At 32.0% G+C, this 8,987-nt stretch overlaps 1 long non-coding RNA gene across 1 annotated transcript; it reads right to left on the minus strand.

Annotated features, from left to right (window-relative positions):
• Positions 1–4,470: 4,470 nt before the first annotated feature.
• Positions 4,471–6,658, minus strand: LOC136066231 (uncharacterized). Its single transcript, XR_010627680.1, has 4 exons — positions 6,606–6,658; positions 6,269–6,375; positions 5,983–6,111; positions 4,471–5,301 (listed from the first exon to the last, which is right to left on the minus strand). It is a non-coding gene; the product is annotated as an uncharacterized LOC136066231 (long non-coding RNA).
• Positions 6,659–8,987: the final 2,329 nt, after the last annotated feature.

Here is an 8,987-nt window from a genome sequence, read left to right on the forward strand (position 1 = left end):
GGATCGGGTCAATTGAGTTAGGGGTCAAACAGGTCACAAGTTAAAAACAGGTCATTTTAAGCGGGTTAAAAAGGATTCGGGTCAATTGGGTTTCAAGTCGGGTTGGTCGGTTGATCTATATTTTTCACATAATTTTTTTTTTAAATAAAGAAAATAACATATATTTGTCATTTGGAAAGTTATGTAACAAATTACTTTATGTAAAATGCATTATTTTGAATTCACCACTTATATCAAGAATGAATTTAGTTAAACTTATTAGTACTTATGATAATCCTGGAAAATCAGTGGGTTGAAAATCTCCGGGCTTCGATGATCTTGAAGGTTAAGTCCTGAAAAACCAAATTCAATCAAAGAAAGACTGGTGGAGGCCGGTCTAGGGTCCTCCGATGGTAAAGTCAGTGGGCTGGAATAGAGATAAATATATTTCTAAGACTTTCTTTTGTTCTGTAAAAAAAAAGTCCGAATGGATTACCTCTTCCCAGAGAAACGTTTATATAGTGCACATGGAACGGTTACTTGCTCTGATAACAGTTCCTATTGTCGAGGAATTCATCAAAGTCAGAGGTAACTTCCATAAATTCCATGGAAGTTACTTTATCTGGACCGGTGCTTCATCACGAATAATGGAGGCCTTGGTTCATAGATAAGAACTAAATTTGCAAGTTCAAAATATTTGCCTCGTTCGTCCTTAATTAAGGACGGACGAGCCTTGGTTCAAGTTCAGAATGTTTGCCTCTTCCGTCATTTGGGACAGATGAGGCCTCGTCCGTCCTTAATTTATGACAGACGAGGTTTGATGGGGACGGACGGCTTTTTTGTTGCGCCCTTCCTCCATTCTTTTTCCAAGGACGAACCATATCTGATAATCCTGGAAAATCAGTGGGTTGAAAATCTCCGGGCTTCGATGATCTTGAAGGTTAAGTCCTGAAAAACCAAATTCAATCAGAGAAAGACCGGTGGAGGCCGGTCTAGGGTCCTTCGATGGTAAAGTCAGTGGGCTGGAATAGAGAGAAAGATATTTCTAAGAGTTTCTTTTGTTCTGTAAAAAAAAATTCTGAATGGATTTCCTCTTCGCAAAGAAACATTTATATAGTGCACATGGAACAGTTACTTGCTTTGATAACCATTCCTATTGTCGAGGAATTCATCAAAGTCAGAGATAACTTTCATAACTTCCATGGAAGTTACTTTATTCGTGATGAAGCACTGGTCCAGATAAAGTAACTTCCATGGAAGTTATGGAAGTTACCTCTGACTTTGATGAATTCCTCGACAATAGGAACGGTTATCAAAGCAAGTAACCGTTCCATGTGCACTATATAAACGTTTCTCTGCGAAGAGGTAATCCATTCGGACTTTTTTTTTACAGAACAAAAGAAAGTCTTAGAAATATCTTTCTCTCTATTCTAGCCCACTGAATTTACCATCGGAGGACCCTAGACCGGCTTCCACCGGTCTTTCTCTGATTGAATTTGGTTTTTCAGGACTTAACCTTCAAGATCATCGAAGCCCGGAGATTTTCAACCCACTGATTTTCCAGGATTATCAACTTATTCAATAATTTTAAAATTATACAAATCCTAACATTGCTATCTAAAACAAAATAGCACAAAGATAAGTAAAACAAATACATAAGTTTTATTTCTACACAATATCAACATTCCAAAATATAAAACAAAATTACAAATGACTTATTGGATAACTCACTTGATAAAGAATAAAAACATAAAAGAAATTTACAATCTTGAAAAATAATTTTATAATCTATTATTAATTGTAGTTGGCACTCTATTTCAATTGAGATATACATTAAAGTTTGATTGCTTACTTATTTATACATGGTCTCTTTTATGAATATCGTATCATTGTTAAGTAACACACACTCTAGAAAATATATTAATTAATTTTGAAAAGTTGTTTTATTTTGGACATAAATTGTTAAAAAACAGGTCTAAGCATTCCTAATTTATACTAATTTGATACCTTGGCTTCACTATTTTTATACTTGTGAATGTTTCTCACACATGTCTACAACTTTAAATCTATGTTCTTAACTCTACTGTAGCTAGATTATATTGGCATATACTTTACTATTTGATGTTTAAAAATCTTTACTCATTACAGAATGCTCAACCATTTATCTTTCAATTAATTTGCATGCAATTATGTAAATGTATCAATTGTTTCTTTAAAACTCACAATAAACAATTAAACCAATATTGTCTTAATTTTATTATCTTTTTTACAAAAAAAAAAAAAAAAAAGTTAAAAAAAATGGTTCGGGTTCGGGTAGAGTCGCGGGTCGGTCTAGTTGACCTGCAAAAAAAAAAAAAAACACAGGTCGGGTCATGGGTCAATCCGTTTTTGCTTCAGGTCAAAAAAATCGAGCTCGGGTTAGAAAATTCTGACTCATTTTGCCATGTCTATAGATACTAGAGTATTCCATAGGATTAGAATCCTTTCTCATCGCTCGAAAATGAGTATAGATCATTTTATGGGCGCTATTGTGGAGGTATGTACAAATTTTGAATTTTATATATATATATATATATAATTATGTTAAGGTTTTTCAAATTTTAGTCTGAAAAAATAAGAGTTGGCTCCTCAAATATTTGAATTAGTCCAATGATACTCTAAAAAAAATAATTGGTTTAATAGTTATAGGGATATAATTTTATTTTTGCAATTCTATTTTTTATTGTAAAATGTGCTCTTATATCTATTAAATATTTGATAAAGTTTGACATTAAACATGTTTGAATCTATCCTTTTCAACCAGTTATGAGACAATTAACAAGTCATTGATTCGTTAAAAAAATCTTGTCATTAAAACTACACATGAAATGTGTTTTTAGTTGTCATATAATGGATTAGAATAAGATAGTTTCAAATATGTTTAGAACCTAACTTATTTGTCCAAGTTTTGGATCATTTATGTTTTTGAGAATTTCAATAGTTGAATTGAAAGATTTTTTCACTTAATTTATATAAAATTTGATAATTTGTATTTAAAATTAAATTTTTTAAGAATTTTACAATGAAAATTAAAAAAATTGAATTTTATTTTATGAAAAATCGCCGTCAAACATAATTTTGATTGAAAATACTAAGCTTTTCTTTTTGTTGGGTGTGTATATATATAACTTATCAAATAAAATAGGGTGTGTATATATATATATAATAAAAAAGCATGTGGGTATAGTTTTAAAGATGACTACTTTCAGCATAAGATAAATGATACCACTAGAGACCGAAACTGCTGCATACAATTAGCAATGGAGCTGCTCCCTAATCCCAAGTCCTGACTTCGTCCTTGAGTGGTAGTGGCATCAGGCACTTAGTAAACTTAAACAATCACATAAAATAAATAATAAGAATTAATTACCAAATTTGGTGCAGTGTACCATCCTAATAATTGATCTACAGATATTGGTGTGGTGATTACTGATTAGTTGGTAGATACTGGAGTATTCCATAGGATTAGAATCCTATGCAAAACCACGCGGGTCTCACTTGTGCTACAGAGTTTGAAAGTGTAAACCCCCTCCCCTGTCTCTCTCTGCCAAAGCATCAACACGTATATGAATGTCGGTCACTTTACTGAGTCATATATTGACGATCCAGGTCAATGCGTCATTTGCATCCAGGAGTTATCTGCGTCCAAATTGTTTCCTCAACCTTCATCGATCTCTTCCAAATTTTCATCTCGTCTATATTTCTTTCCTTCTTTCTTTCAGCTCTTCCCAACTATTTACTCAAAAATCCTAATGGCTCTTATGACCGGCGAAAGAGTCACCCAACGACACAAGAACTTTGAAGTCTTTTTAAGTTTTAGAGGAGAAGATACCCACCTTAGTTTTACGGGTTATTTGTATTAGGCTTTGGATCGTAATGGTATTAAAACCTTCGTTGATGATAAACTCCGAAGGGGAGAAAACATTTCTGAGGAACTTCTCAAAATTAATGAAAATTTTATGATTTCAATAGTTGTATTCTCTGAAAATTATGCATTTTCTACCTGGTGTTTGGATGAACTTGTCAAGATTATCGAGTGTAAGAAGAATGACCAGATGGAGGTGCGACCAGTTTTTTTACAATGCGGATCCATCAGATGTACATAACCAAAAGAGAAAATTTGGGGAAGCCCTAGATAAACATCAAGAAAAATTTAAGGATAATAAGAAAATTCAGAGATGGAGAGAAGCTCTACATGAAGCAGCTAATATATCTGGATGGCACTACAATCAATGGTACGTGTTTAACGAAAAGATTATATCCCCTCCAATTTTAGCCACACATGAGATTAATGGCATTTATTAATTTTGTGTGGTTTAATTATATGGCTTTTTTAAATAAATAAAAAAATCATTAATGGATTTTTTAAATTTAAATGTCACGTGTCCTAAATTTTGATTAACATGGGAGGGGTGTGTTATGAACACCAATTTTATTCTTCCCACGATGAAACTCTGAATTTAGAAACAAGCCAAGAGAGAGGTAATATTCTACTGATCACAGGGGGTTAGCATTTATGGGAAAGCAGTAAAAGTCCAAAATGGCTACCATGAAAGACAACCTAAGGGCTAAGACTATCAGTACCTTGTGTAGATATAAAACGAAACTAGTTATCCTTAGTCATGGCATATCCATCTTAGGATTGAGGCCAAATCCTAAAATCAAATGAAGGTAGGTATATATGAACCAAATCCTAAATTGAAGGGGAAAAAGAAATCCCCATAAATACTTCTTGACTTTAAAAATCAAAGGAAGTTCCATAGTTTTTGAGTCCAAGTAGAACAAACTATAGCACACATATAAAAATTTGCCTAGACTACGAAGGCAGAGTGCTGCACAGGTGGCAGTTGCTGCATTTTGAAGTTGGTGACTTCCAAGCATGCACAGTTTCACATCCAGTAACTCAAGGAATTGTGTGATAAACATAATTATAAGTTCTTCAAAAGTTCAAATGGCCAATAATTAAAACTTGCATAAGTACCACTCTCAAGAATAAAAAAACATGATATTACAGAATGCTTAATACTGGAAAAAGAGGGTGGTGGGGGGGGAGTCCAAAGGTATTAAGAAAATAACGCTTCAAGTGCATACCAGCTTAATGTCCCTCTCAATTTGCATAACTAGATCACAAGATTGGTAAGGTCTACCATTGATCCTGCTAATACCATTTAAGGTACTTTGATTTCCAGCATCAGATGCTGATACTACATGAGAAGACACTGACAATGTTTTATCCCGTAGAATGCATTCAATGTGTGGAAGGAAAGGCCCACCCAGCACCAACTGAAAAACATTAACCAAATTAGCAGAGTTAAGCTAGCTTTAAAATCATGTGATTAACAATACAAGCAAATTAAATTAGCCACTGCATCACAAAACATATCATTGAGTACAACTTCTAAGAGAATCCATCTATAGTTATCTCAGTCAAAAATACCATTTCAGCTTTAATGTAAAACAATATGCACATTATCATAAACTTGGGTGGCACTACAAGACACCATTAAACATTAATGAGTGTAGAAGAAATGGACAGTATACAACAAAAACATTACTTCTAGTCTGCTTAAGCAATAACATATTGGAACTGCGTGAATCAAATTATACCATGGAGGTTTTCATTACAACATATATCTCTTCTTGCTCCTGTTCATACTCTGTACTTATTCAAATTCCCCATGCTTTTCTCAGGTAACCATTATGCACAACAAGAAAATTGCATTAAAAAAGAAAAAATATCCTGGGAGAGAACATAAATCGTAGTTTTGACACCTAATGTGAGGAAATCAGAACATAAAGAATGACATAAAACCAGGTCAGAAAAAGGTGATACAGCTATAATCAATCATCACATTTTACCAAGGATATCAATGAGGTGGTGTCCATTGTGTAATTTGTTCTAAAGATTTTGGAAGTGTAACATGTAGAGAAGGAAACCACACTTGACAGTATAACCAAAGATACCTCAAAATGACTTATACGCCCATTTTCATGCTCTATTGCTGAAGGAAAAGACAATTTAATGTCTTTGCTGACACCAGCTCACCAAATCTTCCCAATGTTATGCGTTCCCTTATAGTCTGAATATGTGGGCTGCTTAAGAAAATGAAGCCTACTGTTAAAAAAATACAGCTGAAAAATAAGCTATACCTAAAAGTTAAAACTAAAAAGCGGCTGCAGACTGCATAAACCCTTTGATACATTATCTGAAAAGCTTGAAGAAAATATCAACATTAAAACAAACCCATACCTGCTATAACAACCAACAGAATACCCTTCTGCTCGTAAAATATTGGAGAGAAACGCGGCAATTGATCCTTTTCCTTTTGTCTCAGCAATGTGAACAGCCTATAATAGCTGTTGAGCTAGTTACTTAAAATTAATACTCAAACTCATCAACAAAATGAACAAACAAGTTTACAATCAAAATTCAAAATTCAGAACTTTCTGTGCCCACATACATAAAGCATTACTTTTTTTTTTTTTATTTAATTCAATATTATGGTAAAACTTTCTGCATGCTGAGCCTAATTAGACTACTGGGTTTAATTCAATAGTCTGGATTCTGAAAAATAAAAAACACAGACCTTTGAAATGTGAATATCCTCTTCTTATGTTGTTTCAACTTTTTTTTTTAAGTAATAAATGTAACATTCAATACCATAAATTCTATTATATCCCAACAGAGCAGTTTTTATAAACCAAAGCCCAAAACTTTCAAATTTTCTCAGCAACCAATCAGAGAGAGCATAAACAAACCTCTTTAAAAATAAAAATAAAAACAAAGGGAAAAAGTGTTGGACTTTGAACCTTGAACTGAGACTGAGGATTGGCGGGAGAGAATTTTCAAGTTTTTCGGTTACTGTTTGTTTCTCGGGAAAAGGAGTTGTTGAAAAGTGAACAGTCTCGAAACGCAGCGGATAGTTGTAAAACGCAGCTACTTAACGGTAAACAACTATACTATACGACTTGTAGCACAAATGTCACTTGCTCAATTATTTGCAGTTTTGGACCCATGAGGTATATATATTAGGCTTTATGAAAATTGTGATTAAAATTCATTTAAGTTTTTTAACTTTATTTTTTTTTTTCAATTGAGTGGTCTAAATTTTAAATTTTTATTCAATTTGGGTATTCCTCAAATTTTTCTAAAAAAATTTCCTTCTCTTTTATTTCATAGGATAAAACATTGCCATTAATTTTTTTTTTTCTCAATGTGAGAATTGTACAAAAGGTGTAAATAATGTTTTTTTCATTATTCAACTTCATATTTAATAGCATTTTTTTAAGGCAATTAGAAAAAAAACCTGAATTAAATAAATGTTGAATTGCAAACTACATTTCTAAAGTTTTGAGATTTTTAGATTTTATACCACAAAATTTCAAAATTTAAATTTTACCCTCTAAAATTCTATTTTGTTTGTATCAGTAGCTCCTCCATTCATATTTTCCATTAAGTGTGACATAAGCTTGATACACGTGTTTAGTTCATCCAATAAAATGATACTATGTTATTTTTATTATGCGGTGTTATTTTTAATTATTTATTTTGTTTGAGCTACAAAAATAATGTGACATCCTTTTTTTGGACAAACTAAACACAAGTAGCAAATTTTTGTGGTGCTTAACAAAAAAATATTAAAAATTACAAGATTCAATTAAAAGTAAAATTATAAAAATAAAATGAATTTTAGTTACCCTAATTAAAATGAAGTGAAACATGGCGTTAATATAAAGACACTACAAAAAACGGGGGTTTTGGGCTGCGTTACAAACGCGGCCCTAGATGGACTAAGGGCCCATTTGGATACAGCTGAAAACTGAAAACTGAAACTGAAAACTGAAAAATACTGTAGCAAAATAATTTTTAAATGTGTGAATAGTACCGTGGGACCCATTTTTAAAGAAAAAGTTGTTAAAAAGTGAAAATTGTGGGTCCGTAAACAGTAAAAATTGGTGGAAAAGTCACATGTTGCGGTTACTGTTCAATAAATAGTATCCGCAACAGTATTGCTACAGTAACACTTGTCTCTGAAAAGCTGGGGACGCGTGAAAAAAAATAAAAAATAAAAAATAATTGTGTCTTTACCCAGCTAAAAACGCACGCATCAAAAACTCAAAAAAAAAAAAAAAAAAATATTTTAGCAATTTTATTCAATAAAATTACATTTTCCTCCTTTAACAATATTATTGATTCTTGTTAGAGTAATTTTACAAGCACAAACTTATCTATAACATTTTTACAAACCCTTGAGGTACAAAGTCATATTGGTTTGCATTTGGGCTCACCATTTACATCACTTTTTTATTTGCCAATAACCACTCACCATATTAGTAATTTGTAAAAGAATATGTAGTTCTAGCATTTTCCTCATTTAAAGGCCATTAAAAAATTTATAGATCTAAAATCTAAAACAAAATATACAAGCTCAAAAAAATTAGCGCAATAACAAAAATTACCAATAGTAAAGTTAAAAATAATTAAGCATAATTAACTAATTTTACTCAAAACAAACAACCAGCCCTTTAAAAGTTTTAAACAAAATAATTGTGTCTTTACCCAGCTAAAAACGCACGCATCAAAAACTAAAAAAAAAACAAAGAAAAAAAATAGCAACTAAGAAGTAGCAAAGCCAACGGTTAGAGCCACCCCCCTAACTTCAAGTCTTGGCTTCATCCTTAGAGATAATCTACAATAAATTAAACAAATCTTAAAGAGATAAAAGTATATATGTTATAAGATATAAGCAGGTTTTTAACTATAAAACATTATAGAAATAGCATCAAAATGAGTTTTGATTTTTCACCTGATAAGCTAATGTCGTACGTAAAAAATATGATGGCTAATGAAAAGTTGACACACTACACAAAACAGCTTTGAGGAAAAACCTCAAAAAAGTATTACAAGAAATTTTTTCATCATTTAGAGAGATCAGTGTAAACACCAAATAGTTTCTATTTTATATGAT

The sequence above is a fragment of the Quercus suber genome, unplaced genomic scaffold (assembly GCF_002906115.3).
Source record: "Quercus suber isolate HL8 unplaced genomic scaffold, Cork oak 2.0 scaffold_123A, whole genome shotgun sequence".
NCBI lineage: Eukaryota > Viridiplantae > Streptophyta > Magnoliopsida > Fagales > Fagaceae > Quercus > Quercus suber.